This window comes from Lithobates pipiens, unplaced genomic scaffold (genome assembly GCF_037356315.1).
Source record: "Lithobates pipiens isolate NorthernLeopardFrog02 unplaced genomic scaffold, aLitPip1_a1.2 Scaffold_18, whole genome shotgun sequence".
Taxonomy (NCBI): Eukaryota; Metazoa; Chordata; class Amphibia; order Anura; family Ranidae; genus Lithobates; species Lithobates pipiens.
Window position 1 is genome coordinate 482,246,536 of NW_027507758.1, and position 14,730 is coordinate 482,261,265.

Genomic DNA, 14,730 nt, shown 5'->3' on the forward strand with positions numbered 1-14,730 from the left:
ACATCACAAATTTGCAGTGCTTTTCTTTTTTTTTTTTTTCCTGAACAGTTTTTTTGGCATGGAGAAAGACTGGTCATCAAAGAAACCAAATTAGTTTTTTGTTTCCATAGTCATGTTTCTGCACATTTCTTTGCTTCAATGCAGTGCAATAGTGTGAACTGTGCTCATTAGCTAACGTTGGTTTAGGACTGTCTGTGCAATGGGAATGTGTTCAGAAATGCATCCCGCTGCATTTGGTGTGACTGACTGCAAATGGCATCTTTGCTCCCGTGTGACTTGTGTGCGGGAGGGATACAAGTTCAGGGTGGTGTCCCTCCCGATCCACATACCAGTCATTGAGGAATGACAGTCTAATGTATACACTGAATCTTTTCCCACTCCTCTAATACAACACAACGGCTTTTTGCGCTGCAGTAAAGTAATGTTTTAATCTTGTCATTTAACACAGTTAAATGTGTTTTAATTTTCTATTCTATTTAGATCTACTAACAAATATGTAGTATAAGGCCTTATCTGATTGGTAGGTCTTCCTAAAACAGATTGTATGGCGAGATTTTAATGTGTATGCTGATCCTTATGTGTAGTCAGTGTCAGGTGGTGTTGCTTTCATCTTAAAGGGGTATTAAACCCCAAACCAAATATGTCATATGTTGCAGCTTACTAATCATTAGATGTGGTGGCTGCATTTGCTGTGCCCCCCCCCCCCCCCACATTTTCACCTGGTGATCTGGCCACGCCTCCTGCATTAGAGTGCCCCCACTCTGGCGGAAGGAGTGCAGAGATGCAGTGCCTTGAAAAAGTATCCATACCCTTTGGAATTTTCCACATTTTGTCATGTTACAACCAAAAACGTAAATGTATTTTATTGGGATTTTATGTGATAGACCAACACAAAGTGGCACATTGTGAAGTGGAAGAAAAATGATAAATGGTTTTCCAAATTTTTTACAAATATCTGAAAAGTGTGGCGTGCATTTGTATTCAATACTTTGTAGAACCACCTTTCACTGGCATTACAGTTGCAAGTCTCTTTGGGGATGTCTCTATCAGATTTGCACGTCTAGAGAGTGACATTTTTGCCCATTCTTCTTTGCAAAATAGCTCAAGTTCTGTCAGATTGGATGGAGAGCGTCTGTGAACAGCAATTTTCAAGTCTTGCCACATATACTCAATTGGATTTAGGTCTGGACTTTGACTGGGTCATTCTAACACATGAATATGCTTTGATCTAAACCATTACATTGTATCTCTGGCTGTATGTTTAGGGTCGTTGTCCTGCTGGAAGGAGCACCATTGCTTCAGTCAAGTCTTTTGCACTCTAAAAGGTTTTCTTCTAAGATTGCCCTGTATTTGGCTCCATCCATCTTCCCTTTCTTTTACCTTTCAACTCTAAGGCCGCGTACACACGGGCGGACTGTTCGCTCAACTTTGTCCGCTGAACAGTGTTTCGCGGACAGTCCGCTCGTGTGTGGGCTTTCAGCGGACAGTTTCAGCGGACAGTCTGCTGAACAAAGTTTTTCGGAAATTCCGAAAAACTGTCTCAGCGAACAGTCCCCTCGTGTGTAGGCTTGTTCGTCAAACTAAGTTCCGCGCATGCTCAGAAAGGATTTACACGCCGAAGTTTGCATTGCAGTGTATAGGACATCGTTTTCTAGTCCCGTCGTACGTGCCGTTCACGTCATCGCGCACGGTTTCAGCGGACTGTTCGTTCGTCGTGTGTGGGCAAGTCCGTCCATGCTAATTTTGAGCGGACTGTCCGCTGAAACTGTTTGACGGACAAAGTTGAGCGAACAGTCCCCGCGTGTGTACGCGGCCTGACCAGTTCCTTGTCCCTGCTGAAGAAAAGCATCCCAGCAACATGATGCTGCCACCACCATGTTTCACAGTGGGGATGGTGTGTTTAGGGTAGAGGTCGACCGATATATCGGCCGATATTTGCCATTTTTTAAATAATCGGCATCGGCCGATTGTGCTGATAAAAAGCCGATTCTACAGCGGGACTTTGAAATGACTTCTGTAAGAAGTCAGTGTAAGTTGCCTGAGTCGTCATAGCAACACTTTCCTCCACTCTGGGCAGACTGCCAAGAAAAGAACTAAATGATACAATGTTTACACTTCTGAATAAATGAAGTCATCTCTGTGTAGAAGTTCTCAGTTTAACCATTTAAAGACTAAATCTTTTCTGACACTTGTTCCTTACAAGTAAAAATCCTGTATTTTCTGCCAGAAAATCACTTAGACCCCCCAAAAATTATATATATTTTTTTAGCAGAGATCCTAGGGAATAAAATAGCGGTTGTTGCAATATTTTATGTCACACGGCATTTGCACAGAGGTCTTTCAAATGCATTTTTTTGGGAAAAAAATACACCATTTAAAAAATAAAAATAAAATAAAAACAGTAAAGTTAGCCCATTTTTTTTTTTTTTTTTTTTTTATTTTTTTTTTTGTCCAAAAGTTTTGACTACCCGTTTTTATTTAATATATAGGTTTTTTTTTTTTTTTTTTTAATCTAGATCATACATACAAGTAAACTGATTGGAGGTTTGTTTTGTTTAATAAATGTTTAAAGCGGGAGTCTGCCGGGACTCCGCGTTTTTTTTTTTTTTTTTTTTTTTTTAAAGCCAGCAGCTACAAATACTGCAGCTGCTGACTTTTAAAATAGTGACACTTACCTGTCCAGCGTGCCCGCGATGTCGGCACCCGAAGCCGATCTCTAGATCGACACTCGAGTGCTGCCGCCGCCATCTTGGGTATGGGAATCAGGAAATGGAGCCTTTCGGCTTCATTTCCCGGTTCCCTACTGCGCATGCGCGAGCCGCGCTGTGCAATGAGGACGGTCCCCGCTGCCTCTGGGATCTGTGTGTTTCCCAGCAGGCAGCGGGGCACTTGCGGAAGGGGACGGGCACTTGCGGAAAGGGGCGTAATGTACGCCCCTTTCCGCAGAGAGCTAGCCCGGAAGTGGGTGCAGTTACCTGGATTATCCAGGTAACTGCACCCCCCTCCCCCCTGAAAGGTGCCAATTGTGGCGCCGGAGGGGGGGAGGAATCCGATGAGCGGAAGGTCCATTTTAGGGTGGACCTCCGCTTTAAGTGTAAGAAATTTTCTGTATCACTTATGAAGGCTGCTTTCACACTGGAGCGGGCAGACGTTGATGGTAAAACGCAAGTTTTAGCGGCTCTTTACCATCATTTTAGCGGTGCTATTTGGCTGCTAGTGGGGCACATATAACCCAGCTAGCAGCCAAGGAAGAGGTTAAATGCGCCCATGAAGCACCGCTGCCAAATCGCATTGCATGCGCTTCGGCAGTGGTGCCCATTCATATCAATGGGCAGGAGTGGTGGAGGAGCGGTATACACCACTCCAAACGTGCTGCTTACAGGACTTTTTTTTTTAAGATCCTGCCAGCGCATCGCCTCAGTGTGAAAGCACTCTGTCTTTCACACAGACTGCAGGGGAGCCATTTTACAGGCACTTTACAGGAGCTATTTTTAGCCCAAAAGCGCCTTAAAAAACGCCCCAGTGGGAAAGGTGTGTTAGATCAAGGGGGATTAAAAATAAATAAATAAAATAAAATCGGCCTAACATATCGGGCCAAAAAAATCGGCATCATATATCGGCTATCGGCCGCCATGATTTCTAAATATCGGCATCGGCCAGAGAAAAACCCATATCGGTCGACCTCTAGTTTAGGGTGATGTGGAGCGTTAGTTTTCCACCACACATAGCGTTTTACTTCGAGCACCTTCTACATGTTTGCTGTGACCCCCCACATGGTTTCTCGCAAACTACAACTGGGACTTCTTATGGCTTTCTTCTTTCCACTCTTCCATAAAGGCCAGATTTGTGGAGTGCACGACTAATAGTTGTCCTGTGGAGTTGTGGATCTCTGCAGTTCCTCCAGAGTTACTATGGGCCTCTTGGCTGCTTCTCTGATTTTAAAGTGGTTGTAAACCCTTACAAACCACTTTGACCTACAGTTAAGCCTAGATTAAGGCTTACCTGTAGGTCCAAGAAATATCTCCTAAACTGAGCGCGGCATTCTCAACGACGGAGCTGCCGCTCGTGTCGGCTCCCGTGCGCATGCGCCGGAGTGACGTCATCGCGGCTTCGCCGAATGACAGCGGCGGAGCTGCGAGACCCCACCAAGAAGATGGATGCGGCGGACTACAGGGGACAGCGGCGACTTTGCTGGCTCCTGTGTCAGGTAAGTGACACATACTGGGCTACTATGCGATGTATAGTAGTCCATTATGCTTTGCCTTTGCAGGGAATGAAAGAGGAAGTAAACTCATCAGGGTTTACTTCCTCTTTAATGCTCTCCTTGCCCGGCCTGTCAGTTTAGGTGGACAACCATGTCTTGATAGGTTTGCAGTTGAGCCATACTTTCTGTTTTTGGATGATGGATTGAACCGTGTGCGAGATGTTCAAAGCTTGGGATGTGAGTTTTTTTTTTTTTTTTTATAACCTAAGGGTCCTTTCACACGGGGCAGATCAGTTCTGATCCGCCCCGTGGATATCCGTTTGCTCAGCGGGGATCACTCCGTTGATCCCCGCTGAGCAGGGAGATGACCGGTCCGTCTCTGCACACTGCGCAGGGACGGATCTGTCACAGCGCCGCTCTCCCCTATGGGAGACCGGATGACGACGGACCGCAGTGCCCGTCGTCATCCGATCCGCAGACGGATGGAAAAATAGCTTTTTCCTCCGTTACACTTTTTCGGATCGGAGCGGGTCGGATGTCAGCGGACATGTCACCGCTGACATCCGACGCTCCATAGAGCTCTATGGAGCACCCGTTCAGGTCCGCCTGAAAAACTGACAGGCGGGCCTGAACGGGACGTCAGTGTGAAAGAGGCCTAACCCTGCTTTAAACTTCCCCACACATTTATTCTTGACTTGTCCGGTGTGTTCCTTGGCCTTCATGATGCTGTTTGTTCACTAAGGTTTTCTAACAAACCTCCTGAGGGCTTCACAGAACAGCGTCATTTATACTGAAATTAAGTTGCATACAGGTGGACTCTATTTACTAATTAGGTGAATTCTGAATGCAATTAGTTCCACTAGATTTTAGTTGGGGGTATTGGAGTAAAGGGGGCAGGCTGAATACAAATGCACGCCACACATTTTTAAGATATCTGTAAAACATTTTGAAAATCATTTTCATTCCACTTCACAACACTTTTGTGTTGGCCTATCACATAAAATCCCAATAAAATACATTTACTTTTTTTTTTGGTTGTAACTTGACAATGTGAAAAATGTCAAGGGGTATGATTACTTTTCCAAGGCACTGTACTTACCCGATCCTTTGATCCTCTGGAAAACAGCATTTCCCCATGTCCTGCGGTGGACGGTGTCTGTCGTCTTCACATCCAGAACTGGTCTATGGGCGTGATGAGCATTTAATGATTCCTGGACTTCTTCCTTAAGATGGATTCAGATTGTTGTAAGGGTTAGCTGAATCTTTTCCAATCTACATGTTTGATGGTATTTTGGTGTTTACAGCATTCTTTTATTGTTTTGCCTGTGGTTTGTGAATGTAATGATGGTTGGCATTAATTTCATGCAGCTGGCAAGGGGCAGTGTACATCCACCTAATGTTTCCAGCAGATGGAACATGCCAATGCTTTTATGTGTCATATCTCAGCCATGACTGTAACATACCACAGCATCCATTCCACCATCTGCTATAGTTGAGTCTTTGTCAAATTCTTATTGCTCTGTGGGGCTGATTCATGAAATAGCCTTTCATTGCAGGGATAAAGACTGATTTGGCAATGGGAATGTGACTACTTTTTGTGTGTCATTACAAGAAAGGGATTTGGAGGAAGGAGCATTTATTTGGGTTTTATGGGGTGATGTAAAAAAAGAAACTTGTAATCCAGAGTAGGTAGCCTTCACGCTTGGGCTGAGTGTCTTGCGTCATTTTGCAGGAGTCAGAGGCGTAAGGGTTTTTTATTTATTCATTTTTAGCTGGTCACTTGGGAATAAACTATAAGCTAAACGGGGGACATGGCCAGGCAATGCTGTAGTCTATAGACTCACACTGACCCAGCTTGGAAGGGCATCCGCACAGGTGCCCCAAAGCACACAGCGTGCTGCGGGGGCACCTGGTGGGTGAAGGCGCAAATGGCATCGGCTTAATTTGACAGATAGTAACCCACGTGTAAAATGTCAGTTTTGCCATGTTTGAGTTTTAGAAGCATTTTTTTCAGAAATAGGCAAAAATGGAAAAACGACTGTAAATGAAACGTGTTTAGAGCTTGAAATGCCTCTAAACTCAACTGCCTAAAAGCGACTATAAAGGACCGGACCCTGTGTACATGTACTGATAACATAACATAGAGGAGAGTTCGGGAGCAGTTGAAACAAAATGCTCAACTGCTCCTAAACATCCGTTTAGCAGCAACGGTGTACATGAGGCTAGGGCTGCAACTAACAATTATTTTCATAATCAATTAGTAGGCCGATTATTGTTTCGATTAATCAGTTAATAAATTCTTTCAGCGAATGTACAAAGATTTTTTCACATGAATATTCTTGTCTGAAAATGTATCTGCGTGGCTAGCATAAGGCTCGGTACACACCTATGCAGTGCTTTTTGCTGTGCATGTTGATTTTTGCGCACATGATTTGGCTGCGATTTGCGTTTTTTTTCTTTTTTTTTTTTTTCTAAACTTTTTTTTTTTTGGCCAATTTGTTGTTGGAATGATTTAAAAAAACACCAATTGATGCAAAAACACACTGCGTGCTTTTCTGCAGCTTCTCCATTGAAGTATATTGAACCAAACAAGCACCGTTTTGCGTTTGAAAAAGGTCCTGGACCCTTTCCAGCAGCTGAAAAAAGCATAGATGTGAATGTTAAATGAACTGTAGTGCATTTCTACAAAAAGCATCAAAAAACATGGGTGGGAACCAGATCTAAGACGTTTATTAACATAATGTGGTTAAAAAAATTAAATAAAAAATAAAATTATCCCTTCATAGTACAAAAAAAAGAAAATAATCGCTACTGTAAGGGGTTCATTTATTTTTTTTTCTTTGCAACAGTGAAAGTAATATTTACAGTAACGATTATTTGCTTTTTTTTTGTACTATAATTTTAGTTTTTTTAACCCCATTATGTTACTGGGCGATTAATCGATTATGAAATGAATCGATTACTATTTTCATAATCTATTAGTTGTTTCGGCCCTACATGAGGCCTAAGTACAACTTCAGATACAATTGGTGTGGGACCCCAATTTGACTTTTAAGGCAGAGTCAGATGTATTTAAAAAAAAGAAAAGAAATGAAGACAAGTGGGCCAGGAATGCACTCCCAAGGGCACACGTGCCCCCCCCCCCTAGAGATGAAAGTGTCTGTGCAAAAATGTCCTGGAATAGTAAAGTAATGTACAGTGCCTTTAAAAAAGCATTCATAGCCCTTGAAACTTTCCACATTTTGTCATGTTGCAACCAAAAATGTAAATGTATTTTATTGGGATTGTATGTGATAGACCAACACAAAGTGGCACATAATTGTGAAGTGGAAGGAAAATGATAAATGGTTTTTAAAAAATAAAATAAAAATCTGAAACGTGAGGTGTGCATTTTGTATTCAGGCCCATTTACTCTGATACCCCTAACTAAAATCTAGTGGAACTAGTTACCTTCAGAACTCGCTTAATTAGTAAATGGAGTCCACATGTATAATTTATTCTCAGTATAAATGCAGCTGTTCTGTGAAGCCCTCAGAGCTTTGTTAGAGAACCTTAGTGAACAAACCGCATCATGAAGGCAAAGGAACACACCAAACGGGTCAGGGATAAAGTTGTGGAGAAGTTTAAAAGCAGGGCTGGGTTATGTTAAAAAAACAAAAAACAAAAAAAAAACCCAAGCTTTGAGCATCTCATGGAGCACTGTTGAATCCTTCATCTGAAAATTGAAAGAATATGGCATACATAACTGCAACCCTACCAAGATATGGCTGTCCACCTAAATTGTTAGCCCGGGCAAGGAGAGCATTCATCAGAAAAGCAGCCAAGAGGCCCATGGTAACTCTGGAGGAGCTGCAGAGATCCACAGCTCAGATGGGAGAATCTGTCCACAGGATAACCATTAGTTGTGCACTCCACAAATCTGGCCTTTATGGAAGAGTGGCAAGAAGAAAGCCATAAGCAGTCCTGTTTGCGAGAAGCCATGTGGTGTACACAGCAAACCTGTAGAACAGGGATTTCCGAACTACAGCCCTCCAGCTGTTGCAGAACTACGCGTTCCATGAAAACTCTGACATTCACAGACATGACGAGGCATGATGGGAATTGAAGTTCCTGAACAACTGGAGGACCATAGTTTAGAGACCCCTGATGTAGAAGGTGCTCTGGTCAGGTGAGACCAAATTTAACCCCCCCCCCCCCAAAAAAAAAGCACAGCAATGCAGAGACCACACCGGGTTCTGGGACAGCACAGAAGGCGGGTGACGTCACATCCGGCAGAAGGGGCAGGCACTTCAAGGTGACCCGCGGCTTCAGGTTCCAGCCACGGGATGCTGAAAAAGATCCAGGCACGGGCTGGAGAGGGACTGCAGTTGCTGTGGGGACTGCACAAGCTCCGTGGTGGCACCAGTAAGTCAGAAGCGGAAGGAAGGGACCAGACTGCTCCAGCTGAGGCATTCTCCAGCCACGCTAAGGTAAGGGGAACCTAGGGTGGAGCTCCCCTTGCTGGAACACACCCCCTCCCTGCATGGGACTGGAGGGGGGTAGGGAAGGAGTCCCTCCATTGTCAAAGACATTCATGGGGCTCCTGGTGAAGCAAGCCCACATGAAAAAGGTTGTTTACTGCAGAGGGGTGATGTAAAGTAATGCTTTAATGCCTGTGGGTTCTTTTTTTGTCTTTCGGAGCAAAATAAACAAACCCAGACCCCCTCATAGTTCTAAGAGGAGGTGCCCCTCCTGTAAGACTACACTTGGGGGGAAAAACACTCTGTAGAGAATGTATTAACAAATTGGTACAGGAACATACCACTGAGCAGGGCAGTGAACTAGCGCCATCAGTAAAAAAAACTTTCTAGTACGTTTCTTGAATCCTTTTAAAACCTTTTTATTTATATTTTTTTAAGGGTTTCAGATCCCACAGCTTCAGACTGCTCCTCCTTCAACACCGCAGGTAGCCTTACCAAAAACTCCAAGTATTCCCATCCACTAATGCAGGCTCTCCAGTAGTCTCCAGGGCAAAGGCTGAGAAAGAGCCTCCGGCTCCCAGGAATCAGAGGGAGAAGCACTGAAAGGGGATGCCAGAGCCGTCCCAGTACAAACTGTTGCTGAAAAAGGTGCACAATCTCTTGGGGGCCATTTATATACCATGTTAGGGGTTTCTTTCCTGTTTGCATACCTATCTCTACATGACCAAATGTATAAGTGCCTAGGGGAACAGGAGAATAATAATTTCCCAGCACATGAGGTTTTAATAGTGTCAATAAATCGAGACTGGGAAGACCCTGAAAGGAAACTTTTTATTTTTTATTTTTTTCCCAGAAGCATTTAAAAAGGTTTCCATTTACAAATGATCCATTGTCTGTTTGGAAAAGGACCCCAAAACTAGACGCAGCTTTCTCCCAATTCTCGAGGCACACAGACTTGGCCTTTTGAGGACATGGGGCTCCTGTCCAGCGCAATGGACAAAAGGATGGCCTCCCTCTTAAAGAAGTCGTGGGAATCCATGGTGGGAAGCCTAAAACCAGCTATGGCAGTAACTGTAGTAGTTCGAAACGTAGAGTTTTGGACATGGCAGGGGGACTGCGTGTCTAAAGCCAAACTTTGCGGGATCCCAGTCACATGGGACTTGCTGTTTGAACCAGGGTTGGAAAAAGTGCTGGATCGCACGGCGATCAAGAAAAAAGCATTTCCGCTGAAGCATAAACCAGCCTGGGGACAGCCACAGAAAATTAAGAGGCAAAGAGGGGACACAAGATTCCGCTTCAAAGCACCCAAGGCCGAAAACAAAAAAAGACCAAGGGTACTAAGAAGAAAGGGCAAAGAAGGGGCAATTTTTTTTCAACAAAACATGGCAAACCAGTCACGGTGGGGAGAAGACTGGAGGCCTTGCTCTCATAATGGAAAAAGATATCCTCCAATCAGTTCATATTAAGAACGATGGGAAACTGTATCACTTGGAGCTCTCAAGATCACCCCCAAACAAGTTTTATATCACCAAACTCTTGGAAAACAAAGAAAAGGCCAGAGGATTAATGAAAGCCATAAGAGAACTAAAAAAAAAAAGTCCCTTTCAAAGCACCAATAGAAGAGGTCAGGGCTTCTACTCCCACATATTTGGGGTACAAAAACCCTCTGGAAAGGTTAGGCCAATACTCAACCTCTAAATCTATCTATAATCTACAAAATATTCAGGATGAACGCCATATATTCAGTAAAGGCACTATTACCTCCAAACTGTTATATGGCTTCCCTGGATCTAGATTATGTGTACTTACACATCCCGATTATTCAAAGTTGCCAAAAATTTCTAAGATTAGCAATAAGAATGAAGAAAACCATGCACCTTCAATTTCAGGCTCTACCCTTTCGGCCTTTCCTCTTCGGGCTGAATTTTTACACAAATTCTGGCGCAGTCCCTGGAGACACTTTGAGTTGAGGGCATATCCATCATCACCTATCACCTAGGAAGAGATGAGATCATCCAATTGAAAGGAGTTGAAGGCAGTACTTCTAGCACTTTGATCCTGCCAGATAGAAATCTGAGTGGTCATCACTTACAGGTCAGGTCCGACAATCCATCAGTAATCGCCTACATCAACAAGCAGGGAGGACCAAGGCGCAGAATCCTGTGGACTTTAGCAGAGGAAATCCTAAACTAGGGAGAGAAAAACGTACTCTCCTTGTCAGCAGTACATTTAAAAGGGGAATTAAACAAAGTGGCAGATTCCCTCAGCAGAAATAGGTTGAGAGAAGGCGACTGAATATTAAATCGGGAAGTGTTCAAACGGATCGCGCAAAAGTTGGAAACGCCTCGTGTGGACTTCTTTGCCTCAAAAGAAAGCAGAAAGGTTGAGGCTTTCTTTTCCCTGAAAAGGGAAGATGGTGTGCTCAGAGTAGACACACTAGCACAGAAGTGGGCATTCAACAAATGCTAGGTCTTTTCCCCACCAGTGCTCCTAACAGCAGTACTAAGGAAATTTCATACAGAGAGCACGTCACTGATTCTCAATGCACCACACTGGCCCAGGAGACTGGTTCTGTGTGCTCAAAGAGCTTGCTGTAGAACCCCCTTGGTTACTACCAATTCAGAAGGATCTCTTCTCCCAGGGCCCAGTGTGTTGCCCCCAAGTGGAAAGGTGGAATCTGGCTGCTTTGTTTCTGAGGAGCTGCTGAAAGCATTCTCGAACCGTTTAATTGATACATTGCTGAAAAGCAGTAAAAGGGAGACTCACACCATTTACCAGAGGGTATGGAAATGTTTTAACAAATGGTGTACGGAGAACTCGGGAGATGTGTCTTGCATTATTTAGAAGAAACAAAAGCCTGTAGAAAGACACGATAGCCAGGTGACTAAGAGGCTATTGGCCAGGCTTATACGTTAGGAGCCATGCAGATCCCGGAGGATATCGGAGCTGGAGAAATGCCGGAACAGACTTGTAAAGCAGCAACATGGTCCAGGTTCACCACTTTTGTAAGGGACTATAGAGTGGATCTTTTGGTCTACAAAGGATCAGATCTTTGGACACAAGGTCTTACAAGCTGTAGTCCCGCCCTAAGGCTAAGTGCTTGATTATCCTCTCAGGTGGCTGTCCTGAAAGACAATTGGGGGGGGAACAAAGTTACTTGTAATGTACTTTCCCGGTAATCTTTCAGGACAGCACAGGTGCCCTCCCAAATGTATAAAATACTTAATATTTCCTTACAGGAAATGTGATATAGTTTGATTATGTGTATCATATGTACTTGTGCCTCCCCAGCGGACTGGAGGTGCTCTTTTTAAATAACTGAGGAGCCAGCAGGGGAGGAAGAAATGTAAAGATGGCTGGTGCAGTGTTTCCAGAGAGCCAAGGTCTCTCAGGTGGCTATCTTGAACGATTCAGGGAAAGAATGTTACCAGTAAGTAACTTTGTTCTTTCTTTGGCCTGGAAGTTTTCTGCCACACATAGCATTTTTGCTAACACTGCAAGTCAGAGACTGGCGGCATGGTACAGGAGGTGGTCAGAGACTGGCGGCATGGTACAAGAGGTGTCCCCCATTGCAGGCCATTGTGTCTTGTTGCGCAGCCATTGTGTCTCGTTGCGCAGCCAGTGTGTCTCATTGCGCAGCCAGTGTGCCTGTGTGCCATTTTGCAGCCAGCCTGTGCAGGGAAGAGAGCCGCCTCCGCCGCCTGTTTGATCACAGCGCCGGGAACATCACAGCTTTCATTTCAATAGCTGTGTGTTCCCGGCGCTGTGATCAAACAGGCGGCGGAGGCGGCTCTCCTGCTCTATACACCCCCCATGATGGGCGTCGTCAGGGGCGGGGGGCGGAGCCCCGCCCCCATCAAGGCCATGCCCCATTTTCAGCTCCATTATCGGCAGTTTTTCTCTTTCGGCAAATTGCCGAAAAGGGCATTTTCGGCCGATATGTTTCGGCGGCCGAAATTTAGTTACAACCCTAAAGAAAACATGTTAGAGGCTGCAAAAGATTTGAGACTGGGGTGGAGGTTCACCTTCCAGCAGGACAATGACCCTAAACAAACATACAAACAGAGCTAAAATAGAATGGTTTAGATGAAAGCATATTCATGTGTTAGAATGGCCCAAAGTCTCAGACCTAAATCCAATTGAGGCTCTTTGGCAAGACTTGAAAATTGCTGTTCAGGCGCTCTCCATCCAATCTGACAGAGCTTGAGCTGTTTTGCAAAGAACAATGGGCAAAAATCTCACTCTCTAGATCTGAAGCTGGTAGAGACATCCCCAAAAAGACTTGCAGCTGTAATTGCAGGGAAAACTGGTTCTACAAAGGCTGAATACAATTGCACGCCACACTTTAAAACTATTTATTTCGCTTCACAATTTATGTGCCACTTTGTGTTGGTCTATCACATTAAATCCTACTAAAATATGTTTACGTTTTTTGGTTGCAAAATGTGGAAAATTTCAAGGGTATGAATACTTTTATTTCAGCGGGAAAAAAAAAAAAAAATGCTTACGCGCAATGTTTCATAGCATAGTTTTAATATTTGCAGCCTTTTCTTCACAAATAGGAGATGTGTACTGTAGTTTACATGGGTGAACTGGGCAGGGCACACAAAAGCTTGCTGCGTTTTTGTGTGTGTGTGTGTATATGTGTATATATATATATATATATATATATATATATATATATATATATATATATATATATATATATATATATATATATATATATATATATATATATATATATATATATATATATATATATATAATTGGAAAATGCTTTTAATATAACAGACCGAGAGTAGTTCATTTTTGTCGTTTACATACACGGACTGCTGCTTTAAAAAAATAAAAATAAGATGGAATTGGTCTTTAAGCCCTGGTTCACATTGACAGCGGGAATTAAATTGTGCAAGTTCAGCTGTACTTGCGCGACTTCGTTCCCGCATGTCAGTCCTAACTTCGGGGCGATTTTTCAGAGATCTATGTGGGTTGCTACACAGATGTCAATGGAAATCACACACTGAAGTCGCCAAAAGTAGTACAGAAACTACTTTTGGGAATCGATGCGGCATCACACCGATCTGGAACGGTGCAAATGTTGCCAATTTGGCAAATCTCTCCAATGTAAACTAGTGCTTAAGATGCTCTTTTCTCATATTTCGGCATTTTCCTCTTTGCACAGTCAAAGCTCTTGCTTGGCTGAGCATAATTTACGTGTCTGACTTTGAGACTATTGCTGCATTCCACCATTTTAGTGAAAGTATTCAGTAGTAAGTATTAAATGTGTGCAGCCAAAACTTGTCACAATCGTATTTTTTAAAGTAATTTAACAATAGCAGGACGGCGCCCACATCAGCAGGTCTGGAGAAGGATGTGTATAGTTTTGTGACAGTTGCAGCATTTTGAGAACAGGAGGTATGTGTCAGTGTTGGTGAGGTTTGTGATACAGGAAACGGCTATTAGTCTCGGTGTCTGTGAGTGATCCCACACTCCTCGCACGGCTTCCTTCCTGTGTAGCTCTGTCTGATCACATTTCAGGGGGCCTCGCTTCTACATCCGCATCCCACAATCACAGCACGGATCTGCCAGCATCCTCACACCATCATGTATGTATATTGTCTCTTTTCTTGGGAGCTCTTGTCTTGGCTACAAATGTCCTCTGCTTATGTCTCAGCTTCTTGTGTTTTCTGTGAAACGTATGTAATTCAATAGGCGATGCAATATATTCCACCATTCAGCGGCATGTGAAATGTAAGAATGCTGAGGTACGGTTTGGGTGGTTTTCAGGTCAGTTGAGCTGCTTTTATTTTGGAAGGGGTTTCTACTTTTTGGTGACAACAAGGAAACTACTTTCAATGGTGGATTAACGCCAGTAGGACTGTAAAGCAGAGTACACGCTATGAGAAAATCTGAAGAAAAATTCAGTACGAGACAAAATTGTTCAATTTTCGCATAGTGTGTACACAATTTTTGACATCCGATTCAGGCTGGTTTCACACTATTGTGAATTGGATGTGGGTTCACTTCATCCAGTTCACACAGCAGGAGATTGTGACCATCTGTATG

The 14,730-nt window shown here is 43.6% G+C and overlaps 1 protein-coding gene across 3 annotated transcripts in view; it reads left to right on the forward strand.

Annotated features, from left to right (window-relative positions):
* SEPTIN2 (septin 2) overlaps positions 1-14,730 on the forward strand; it is a 73,655-nt gene that overhangs the window by 9,785 nt on the left and 49,140 nt on the right. The window contains exon 1 of one of the 3 annotated variants that reach the window (XM_077488423.1): positions 14,152-14,270. The exons of the other annotated variants lie outside the window; for them this stretch is intronic. The gene's annotated coding sequence lies outside the window, so the exon portion shown is untranslated. Of the gene's footprint in view, positions 1-14,151; positions 14,271-14,730 lie in introns of those variants that run through there. 3 annotated transcript variants of the gene reach the window in all.